Source organism: Pseudophryne corroboree, chromosome 4 (assembly GCF_028390025.1).
Source record: "Pseudophryne corroboree isolate aPseCor3 chromosome 4, aPseCor3.hap2, whole genome shotgun sequence".
Taxonomy (NCBI): Eukaryota; Metazoa; Chordata; class Amphibia; order Anura; family Myobatrachidae; genus Pseudophryne; species Pseudophryne corroboree.
Genome location: NC_086447.1, coordinates 345,899,099 through 345,911,532, shown reverse-complemented (window position 1 = coordinate 345,911,532; position 12,434 = coordinate 345,899,099).

The window sequence follows — 12,434 nt, the reverse complement described above, 5'->3', positions numbered from 1 at the left end:
GTGCCCATCACACATCGCAGTGCGATATATCTCATGTGGGTTTAAAACCACATGCGATCGCACTGCGATGCAAGAAATATTATGTGCAGCATATACTATCTTGAGACGCGATATTCGACCGGCGTGCCCGCGCATCGGGTCTCAAGGTACCTAAAATGTGCATACAATCCTTCGATTTCTCTCACAGATGTGGTCGAAATCGAAGGATAGCATCGATTATCTCATAAGTGTATGGGCACCATTACTCTCCACTATTAATTCCTACATGGCATGCGAGGCTCTCTTATTCAGTCATTGAATAAATTGGTATAAGAAAGAGAAGACAACTCCTTTTTATGGGGCACTCATATTAGTAATCTAAAACGTAACTTTTATTGAAATTGGACTCACATTAACATACAACATGACATTTAATCAGTAAAAAATATATTAAATAATTTGTGGTATGACTGGCTAAGCCTCTGAAAAAATCTCCATGTGACGTCCTTCTCACTGTATAAATATAACTGTCCCAATTAAATCCAAATATCCACAATATTCAGTTCTACTGCTATAATGAGTTATATGTAGGGAACATGTCCTGTGAAAAACTTCCAGATCCAAATTTATCGAAAGTATTTTACTGAGGTATAGACATTCACCTTATATATCATAGACAATTGACTGTCATACTGCTGTTGCTAATCCCTTAGTATGACTGTGAATTTAAAGCAGCTACCACAATATACCTATTATGATTGCGTGTTGTGGTCAAAACTTATGGTCAATTGTTGGTATTTATCTAATAAGCAGATAAACTTAATTGGGCACTTGTGGAAGATTTTATATTTTGGAGAGGGAAAGTGGAAGAGAAGAAAAAAGTCAGAAGGAAGATGGGGAGAAAATAGGTGACTAAATGCCTGGTTTCTGCTTTTGGAGATCTGCTTAGAGAGCATCGAATCTCCAATGAGAGAACCACCTGGAGCATATGCACCACTCCCAAGACCTGTATCTGCTGTTAACTTGATCTGCCCAGTTAAGGGCAAAGTTAATGAGAGTGCAGGGGAGAGGTCCCTAGCCAGTGTATAATACCTGGATTGCTGACTACTAGTAAGCCCTTAATTAGTATAAACCACAACCTTAATTTGTAATATCACCTTGTTGTGTAGATTCACAATGAATTATGTGGCATCTATAAAAAACACTCAAAGGAAAAAGAAGCAGAGTTGCTTATATAGTTATATATAGCATAGCTATTGGGTGAAATAATTTCTATGAAATACAGATTTCATATGCAATAACGACCAGGATGTCTACTGTCCTCAATCATGTCGTTGACATCGAATTAAGGATGAGAGAGTCCTTATAGGTGTTTGTACAATATGAAAATAGTGTACTTCTGCTGTCGTTATCTCAAAAATTGAGTTAAGCCGATGAGAGAGCACCGAAATATTTAGAAAGAAAAGGAAAAGGAAAAAAGATAAATAATGCAATTTAGTATAAGTGTAATCCTAAGAGTGTATTCACTGCAGGTCTTGTTACCTATAGAATAGCCTAATATCTAACCAATTTTACCCCCACATATAATTTACATATCAAAATGATTGAACAAAGGGTAAATGTTCCCAATAAAATGTAGGTTAATCGGTTAGAAACACAATTTTTTGTGTGATATATTTGATACAAGCATAATGATAATTTCACAGTTGCGTCTGGTATAAGAAATTCGCATCATATTTGCAATAGTAACAGAATTGCATCATATTTGCAAAACGGCATCATGCATATGTACGTCACCAAATAGCACATTTAAAATTAGGAAATTATATTCCCTTGTTACTGTCTAATTAATTTTATCATTATCATTGTACATTTTATTTTCCCAACTGTACAATGATAATGATAAAATTAATTAGACAGTAACAAGGGAATATGATTTCCTAATTTTAAATGTGCTATTTGGTGACGTACATATGCATGATGCCGTTTTGCAAATATGATGCAATTCTGTTACTATTGCAAATATACCAGACGCAACTGTGAAATTATCATTATGCTTGTATCAAATATATCACACAAAAAATTGTGTTTCTAACCGATTAACCTACATTTTATTGGGAACATTTACCCTTTGTTCAATCATTTTGATATATAAATTATATGTGGGGGTAAAATTGGTTAGATATTAGGCTATTCTATAGGTAACAAGACCTGCAGTGAATACACTCTTAGGATTACACTTATACTAAATTGCATTATTTATCTTTTTTCCTTTTCCTTTTCTTTCTAAATATTTCGGTGCTCTCTCATCGGCTTAACTCAATTTTTGAGATAACGACAGCAGAAGCACACTATTTTCATATTGCACAAACACCTATAAGGACTCTCTCATCCTTAATTCGATGTCAACGACATGATTGAGGACAGTAGACATCCTGGTCGTTATTGCATATGAAATCTGTATCTCATAGAAACTATCTCACTCAATAGCTATGCTATATATAACTATATAAGCAACTCTGCTTCTTTTTCCTTTGAGTGTTTTTTATAGATGCCACATAATTCATTGTGAATCTACACAACAAGGTGATATTACAAATTAAGGTTGTGGTTTATACTAATTAAGGGCTTACTAGTAGTCAGCAATCCAGGTATTATACACTGGCTAGGGACCTCTCCCCTGCACTCTCATTAACTTTGCCCTTAACTGGGCAGATCAAGTTAACAGCAGATACAGGTCTTGGGAGTGGTGCATATGCTCCAGGTGGTTCTCTCATTGGAGATTCGATGCTTTCTAAGCAGATCTCCAAAAGCAGAAACCAGGCATTTAGTCACCTATTTTCTCCCCATCTTCCTTCTGACTTTTTTCTTCTCTTCCACTTTCCCTCTCCAAAATATAAAATCTTCCACAAGTGCCCAATTAAGTTTATCTGCTTATTAGATAAATACCAACAATTGACCATAAGTTTTGACCACAACACGCAATCATAATAGGTATATTGTGGTAGCTGCTTTAAATTCACAGTCATACTAAGGGATTAGCAACAGCAGTATGACAGTCAATTGTCTATGATATATAAGGTGAATGTCTATACCTCAGTAAAATACTTTCGATAAATTTGGATCTGGAAGTTTTTCACAGGACATGTTCCCTACATATAACTCATTATAGCAGTAGAACTGAATATTGTGGATATTTGGATTTAATTGGGACAGTTATATTTATACAGTGAGAAGGACGTCATATGGAGATTTTTTCAGAGGCTTAGCCAGTCATACCACAAATTATTTAATATATTTTTTATTGATTAAATGTCATGTTGTATGTTAATGTGAGTCCAATTTCAATAAAAGTTACGTTTTAGATTACTAATATGAGTGCCCCATAAAAAGGAGTTGTCTTCTCTTTCTTATACCAATTTATTTGTTCTTTACAACTCAGGGGAGCACCGCCGGGTTTTTTGTCAATTTGAGGAGTTAGGACATAATTTCCCTCATAGGTAACGGGTATCACTATATCTTTAACAATATTATCTTCATATTCCGTTTTTTTGTACTTAACATACCAATAGAAAGGTAGCTCAGTGCGCTATTTCCCCCACAACAAATCCATTTTCAGTCATTGAATAGCAAGGCAAGCTGAAACTTGTTGTTCAACAACAGCTGGAATGTTGTTACTTGCTTAGTATTACTTTAGAAACGTATAGTTTATATTTATGATAATCTGAAGAACATTACATTATATGCTGTTATGCTGTTATATATACACTGGAAAACAGTCCCAATCTTCTATGTATTTGACCATTTAGTTCCAGAACAAATAAATACAAACAGAAACTATATTCCTGTCTATTCTTTCTTACAGTGCTTGCTCAACTGGACAGAGATGTTATCCCCATATCTGTATAAATGTTTCTAATTGGCCATGTAAAATACAGAATATATTCATGTGACTGAATTGTAGTAAAATAAAATATTTGTCATGCAATCATTTGTATTCTAAATGTGTGATCATCTATCGCATTGGCCCAATAGTTTATTAATGTTCCAAATAGAACCTGACATTTATTACAGTAAGAAGTAAACAAGTGCACTTTGCTTTTGTGGGAGACACATAGGGATAAATTTACTAAGGTGGGATTTTTTTGGAACTGGTGATGTTGCTCAAAGCAACCAATCAGATTCTACTTAACATTTGTCAACCTGCTTCTAGAAAATAATAGTTAGAATCTGATTGGTTGCTATGGGCAATATCACCAGTTCTGAAAAAAAAAATCCCACCTTAGTACATTTTCCCCTATGTGTATGTACTGTGTCCTTCACTTAGTAAACCTACAAAAAAAATTATACTTGGCTGTTCATTGGCGTGGACTCTCAGTTTGGAGAAACTTGTTCACCAGTGATATGGATGTCTGGAGTGTTCTGGCAGCAGAACAAAGGATCCATATGGAGGTTTGTGAGAACGAGGAGTAAAGCTTGGGGAACATCACATGATTTGTTGTGCTATCATGGTACTTGTGACCACTCTGTTTAACAATTGTGTGTTCTGTACACACAGAAGTTCGTTTGATGAATTGTGTGGTCACATTGGAACATAGTCGACTGTGCTACAAATCAGATAGGATGATACGACGGACTTAAAGCCCATACATACTTGCCGATAAAATGAGCGACGTCCTCCCTGAGCGACGTCGCTCATTTTATCGGCAAGTGTGTATGCCGCCAGTGACGACCGATGCGCGGCCCTGTGGGTCAACAACGATCGTCGCTGTCAGCAGTGCATGCATGCTCGATCTGGACTGTCGTCCAGGAGCTGCATGCACGGCCGGCGGAGGCATGACGTCACTGAGCGATATGAGCGGTCATATCGCTCAGTGTGTACAGGCTGCAGCTGACTGGCCGGCCCAGGAGGGGAAACACTAGACGACGTCGCTCAGAGAACAACATCATCTAATGTGTATGGGCCTTAAGTGATTTGATTACATCAATCATGTATTGATATATTGTATCATCTTAAGGCGGATTGTGCATATATTGATACATCACATTGTCCATGGCTGGATCACCGTATTGTTGAAGTGTGTACCCGGCTTAAGATTAGTGAGGTGGATGGTCTCAGTTGCTAGTATGTACAGTATGAAGATATACATAATGAGAAAGGATGTGCATTCAATTGAATTATAACCAATTTATTTATTTATTTTATTTGTTGCTGTTTCCTTTGCTGACCATCTTCTGGCTGAATCTATGTCTGTTTTAAAAATTCTTGCAACAAGCACCATCCACATCTGTGCTGAACCATGGATATACCTAAAACCTGGACCCTTGGGATGCTTTGAGGACCACGTGTTAGAACCTCTGCACTAAGTGATTTTTTTAAGTTACCGATTTTTGGCCACACCACACTGAATTTGCTTATGTCCGCCCACAATGAGAGTGAGGTAATAAGGATAACAATCAGAAATACTGTATGGCCATTATCAAGAATGCCCACACACTGCACGATATTGGGAACTACTGTATTGGCCGATATTTTCTGTCAAGGCAGACCGATCGGATAATTGAAGACTAGCATTCCTGGCCATTTTGGGACCACTCAATAAAACAGGCAGATCAACAAATTATTGGCAAATCGGCCTAATAATTGTATAGTCTGTACTTAATTTTACTGTATAAGTGAGTTTCAAACATGACTCCATTTCAGCTTGGATCTTAATATTATCCTCCTTTGAAATATTAGTCACCTTGCCAGGAAGTCATTTTGGTTAACCCTTTATGACCCATTGCATGTTTCTGGTGTATCCCAGTGATGACAATGGTAAAGTAGACGAATGAGGCCCTAAGTAACCACCCAAAAATATGGTTTGGTCATTTAGACCTGATATCCATCCTAATGGACAATGATTTGCTAGTGTTGTAGCTCGTACAGCAAAACATTGTGATACATTCTAATTTGATATTTTGATAGTCTAGCAACTCCAATTATTGCTTGCATAACAATTTTGCTGAAATTCGACTGATAAAGTATTAGAGATGTGCACCGGAAATTTTTCGGGTTTTGTGTTTTGGTTTTGGGTTCGGTTCCGTGGCCGTGTTTTGGGTTCGAACGCGTTTTGGCAAAACCTCACCGAATTTTTTTTGTCGGATTCGGGTGTGTTTTGGATTCGGGTGTTTTTTTCAAAAAACCCTAAAAAACAGCTTAAATCAAAGAATTTGGGGGTCATTTTGATCCCAAAGTATTATTAACCTCAATAACCATAATTTCCACTCATTTTCAGTCTATTCTGAACACCTCACCCCTCACAATATTATTTTTAGTCCTAAAATTTGCACCGAGGTCGCTGGATGACTAAGCTCAGCGACCCAAGTGGCCGACACAAACACCTGGCCCATCTAGGAGTGGCACTGCAGTGTCACGCAGGATGGCCCTTCCAAAAAACACTCCGCAAACAGCACATGACGCAAAGAAAAAAAGAGGCGCAATGAGGTAGCTGTGTGACTAAGATAAGTGACCCTAGTGGCCGACACAAACACCTGGCCCATCTAGGAGTGGCACTGCAGTGTCACGCAGGATGGCCCTTCCAAAAAATACTCCCCAAACAGCACATGACGCAAAGAAGAAAAAAAAGAGGCGCAATGAGGTAGCTGTGTGACTAAGATAAGCGACCCTAGTGGCCGACACAAACACCTGGCCCATCTAGGAGTGGCACTGCAGTGTCACGCAGGATGGCCCTTCCAAAAAACACTCCCCAAACAGCACATGATGCAAAGAAAAATGAAAGAAAAAAGAGGTGCAAGATGGAATTGTCCTTGGGCCCTCCCACCCACCCTTATGTTGTATAAACAGGACATGCACACTTTAACCAACCCATCATTTCAGTGACAGGGTCTGCCACACGACTGTGACTGAAATGACGGGTTGGTTTGGACCCCCACCAAAAAAGAAGCAATTAATCTCTCCTTGCACAAACTGGCTCTACAGAGGCAAGATGTCCACCTCATCATCATCCTCCGATTCATCACCGTGTACATCCCACTCCTCACAGATTATCAATTCGTCCCCACTGGAATCCACCATCACAGCTCCCTGTGTACTTTGTGGAGGCAATTGCTGCTGGTGAATGTCTCCATGGAGGAATTGATTATAATTCATTTTAATGAACATCATCTTCTCCACATTTTCTGGAAGTAACCTCGTACGCCGATTGCTGACAAGGTGAGCGGCGGCACTAAACACTCTTTCGGAGTACACACTTGTGGGAGGGCAACTTAGGTAGAATAAAGCCAGTTTGTGCAAGGGCCTCCAAATTGCCTCTTTTTCCTGCCAGTATACGTACGGACTGTCTGACGTGCCTACTTGGATGCGGTCACTCATATAATCCTCCACCATTCTTTCAATGGTGAGAGAATCATATGCAGTGACAGTAGATGACATGTCCGTAATCGTTGTCAGGTCCTTCAGTCCGGACCAGATGTCAGCATCAGCAGTCGCTCCAGACTGCCCTGCATCACCGCCAGCGGGTGGGCTCGGAATTCTGAGCCTTTTCCTCGCACCCCCAGTTGCGGGAGAATGTGAAGGAGGAGATGTTGACAGGTCGCGTTCCGCTTGACTTGACAATTTTCTCACCAGCAGTTCTTTGAACCCCTGCAGACTTGTGTCTGCCGGAAAGAGAGATCCAAGGTAGGTTTTAAATCTAGGATCGAGCACGGTGGCCAAAATGTAGTGCTCTGATTTCAACAGATTGACCACCCGTGAATCCTTGTTAAGCGAATTAAGGGCTCCATCCACAAGTCCCACATGCCTAGCGGAATCGCTCAGTGTTAGCTCCTCCTTCAATGTCTCCAGCTTCTTCTGCAAAAGCCTGATGAGGGGAATGACCTGACTCAGGCTGGCAGTGTCTGAACTGACTTCACGTGTGGCAAGTTCAAAAGGTTGCAGAACCTTGCACAACGTTGAAATCATTCTCCACTGCGCTTGAGACAGGTACATTCCACCTCCTATATCGTGGTCAGTTGTATAGGCTTGAATGGCCTTTTGCTGCTCCTCCAACCTCTGAAGCATATAGAGGGTTGAATTCCACCTCGTTACCACTTCTTGCTTCAGATGATGGCAGGGCAGGTTCAGGCGTTTTTGGTGTTGCTCCAGTCTTCTGTACGTGGTGCCTGTACGCCGAAAGTGTCCCGCAATTCTTCTCGCCACCGACAGCATCTCTTGCACGCCCCTGTCGTTTTTTAAATAATTCTGCACCACCAAATTCAAGGTATGTGCAAAACATGGGACGTGCTGGAATTTGCCCAGATTTAATGCACACACAATATTGCTGGCGTTATCCGATGCCACAAATCCACAGGAGAGTCCAATTGGGGTAAGCCATTCTGCGATGATCTTCCTCAGTTGCCGTAAGAGGTTTTCAGCTGTGTGCGTATTCTGGAAAGCGGTGATACAAAGCGTAGCCTGCCTAGGAAAGAGTTGGCGTTTGCGAGATGCTGCTACTGGTGCCGCCGCTGCTGTTCTTGCGGCGGGAGTCAATACATCTACCCAGTGGGCTGTCACAGTCATATAGTCCTGAGTCTGCCCTGCTCCACTTGTCCACATGTCCGTGGTTAAGTGGACATTGGGTACAACTGCATTTTTTAGGACACTGGTGAGTCTTTTTCTGAGGTCTGTGTACATTTTCGGTATCACCTGCCTAGAGAAATGGAACCTAGATGGTATTTGGTACCGGGGACACAGTACCTCAAACAAGTCTATAGTTGGCTCTGCAGTAATGATGGATACCGGAACCACGTTTCTCACCGCCCAGGATGCCAAGGCCTCAGTTATCCGCTTTGCAGCAGGATGACTGCTGTGATATTTCATCTTCCTCGCAAAGGACTGTTGGACAGTCAATTGCTTGGTGGAAGTAGTAAGAGTCGTCTTACGACTTCCCCTCTGGGATGACCATCGACTCCCAGCAGCAACAACAGCAGCGCCAGCAGCAGTAGGCGTTACACGCAAGGATGCATCGGAGGAATCCCAGGCAGGAGAGGACTCGTCAGAATTGCCAGTGACATGGCCTGCAGGACTATTGGCATTCCTGGGGAAGGAGGAAATTGACACTGAGGGAGTTGGTGGGGTGGTTTGCGTGAGCTTGGTTACAAGAGGAAGGGATTTACTGGTCAGTGGACTGCTTCCGCTGTCGCCCAAAGTTTTTGAACTTGTCACTGACTTATGATGAATGCGCTGCAGGTGACGTATAAGAGAGGATGTTCCGAGGTGGTTAACGTCTTTACCCCTACTTATTACAGCTTGACAAAGGCAACACATGGCTTGACACCTGTTGTCCGCATTTCTGTTGAAATACTTCCACACCGAAGAGCTGATTTTTTTTTTTTGGTATTTTCACCAGGCATGTCAATGGCCATATTCCTCCCACGGACAACAGGTGTCTCCCCGGGTGCCTGACTTAAACAAACCACCTCACCATCAGAATCCTACTTGTCAATTTCCTCCCCAGCGCCAGCAACACCCATATCCTCCTCATCCTGGTGTACTTCAACACTGACATCTTCAATCTGACTATCAGGAACTGGACTGCGGGTGCTCCTTCCAGCACTTGCAGGGGGCGTGCAAATGGTGGAAGGCGCATGCTCTTCACGTCCAGTGTTGGGAAGGTCAGGCATCGCAACCGACACAATTGGACTCTCCTTGTGGATTTGTGATTTCGAAGAACGCACAGTTCTTTGCTGTGCTTTTGCCAGCTTAAGTCTTTTCATTTTTCTAGCGAGAGGCTGAGTGCTTCCATCCTCCTTATTACTGATATTTTGTGTTTTGGATTTTACATGCTCTATACTATGACATTGGGCATCGGCCTTGGCAGACGACGTTGATGGAATTTCATCGTCTCGGCCATGACTAGTGGCAGCAGCTTCAGCACGAGGTGGAAGTGGATTTTGATCTTTCCCTATTTTTGGAACCTCAACATTTTTGTTCTCCATATTTTAATAGGCACAACTAAAAGGCACCTCAGGTAAACAATGGAGATGGATGGATACTAGTATACTTATGGATGACGAGTGACTGATGACACAGAGGTAGCTACAGCCGTGGACTACCGTACTGCGTCTGCTAGTATAGAGATGATAATGATATAAAAAATATATATATATCACTACTGCAGGTATATATAATATAATGACGGACCTGCTGGACACTGTCAGCAGACTCCTAAACTACTAGTATGAAGAAGATAGAAAAAAAAACCCACCACAGGTAGGTATACAATTATGGACGAGCACTGACGACACAGAGGTAGCTACAGCCGTGGACTACCGTACTGCGTCTGCTAGTATAGAGATGATAATGATATAAAAAATATATATATATATCACTACTGCAGGTATATATAATATAATGACGGACCTGCTGGACACTGTCAGCAGACTCCTAAACTACTAGTATGAAGAAGATAGAAAAAAAAAACCCACCACAGGTAGGTATACAATTATGGACGAGCACTGACGACACAGGTGTAGCTACAGCCGTGGACTACCGTACAGCGTCTGCTAGTATAGAGATGATAATGATATAAAAAATATATATATATCACTACTGCAGGTATATATAATATAATGACGGACCTGCTGGACACTGTCAGCAGACTCCTAAACTACTAGTATGAAGAAGATAGAAAAAAAAAAACCCACCACAGGTAGGTATACAATTATGGACGAGCACTGACGACACAGAGGTAGCTACAGCCATGGACTACCGTACTGCGTCTGCTAGTATAGAGATGATAATGATATAAAAAATATATATATATCACTACTGCAGGTATATATAATATAATGACGGACCTGCTGGACACTGTCAGCAGACTCCTAAACTACTAGTATGAAGAAGATAGAAAAAAAAAACCCACCACAGGTAGGTATACAATTATGGACGAGCACTGATGACCCAGCAGCAACAACAGCAGCGCCAGCAGCAGTAGGCGTTACACGCAAGGATGCATCGGAGGAATCCCAGGTTGGAGAGGACTCGTCAGAATTGCCAGTGACATGGCCTGCAGGACTATTGGCATTCCTGGGGAAGGAGGAAATTGACACTGAGGGAGTTGGTGGGGTGGTTTGCGTGAGCTTGGTTACAAGAGGAAGGGATTTACTGGTCAGTGGACTGCTTCCGCTGTCGCCCAAAGTTTTTGAACTTGTCACTGACTTATGATGAATGCGCTGCAGGTGACGTATAAGGGAGGATGTTCTGAGGTGGTTAACGTCCTTACCCCTACTTATTACAGCTTGACAAAGGCAACACACGGCTTGACACCTGTTGTCCGCATTTCTGTTGAAATACTTCCACACCGAAGAGCTGATTTTTTTGGTATTTTCACCAGGCATGTCAATGGCCATATTCCTCCCACGGACAACAGGTGTCTCCCCGGGTGCCTGACTTAAACAAACCACCTCACCATCAGAATCCTACTTGTCAATTTCCTCCCCAGCGCCAGCAACACCCATATCCTCCTCATCCTGGTGTACTTCAACACTGACATCTTCAATCTGACTATCAGGAACTGGACTGCGGGTGCTCCTTCCAGCACTTGCAGGGGGCGTGCAAATGGTGGAAGGCGCATGCTCTTCACGTCCAGTGTTGGGAAGGTCAGGCATCGCAACCGACACAATTGGACTCTCCTTGTGGATTTGTGATTTCGAAGAACGCACAGTTCTTTGCTGTGCTTTTGCCAGCTTAAGTCTTTTCATTTTTCTAGCGAGAGGCTGAGTGCTTCCATCCTCATGTGAAGCTGAACCACTAGCTATGAACATAGGCCAGGGCCTCAGCCGTTCCTTGCCACTCCGTGTGGTAAATGGCATATTGGTAAGTTTACGCTTCTCCTCCGACGATTTTATTTTAGATTTTTGAGTCCTTTTATTACTGATATTTTGTGTTTTGGATTTTACATGCTCTATACTATGACATTGGGCATCGGCCTTGGCAGACGACGTTGATGGAATTTCATCGTCTCGGCCATGACTAGTGGCAGCAGCTTCAGCACGAGGTGGAAGTGGATCTTGATTTTTCCCTATTTTTGGAACCTCAACATTTTTGTTCTCCATATTTTAATAGGCACAACTAAAAGGCACCTCAGGTAAACAATGGAGATGGATGGATACTAGTATACTTATGGATGACGAGTGACTGACGACACAGAGGTAGCTACAGCCGTGGACTACCGTACTGCGTCTGCTAGTATAGAGATGATAATGATATAAAAAATATATATATATCACTACTGCAGGTATATATAATATAATGACGGACCTGCTGGACACTGTCAGCAGACTCCTAAACTACTAGTATGAAGAAGATAGAAAAAAAACCCCACCACAGGTAGGTATACAATTATGGACGAGCACTGACGACACAGAGGTAGCTACAGCCGTGGACTACCGTACTGCGTCTGCTAGTATAGAGA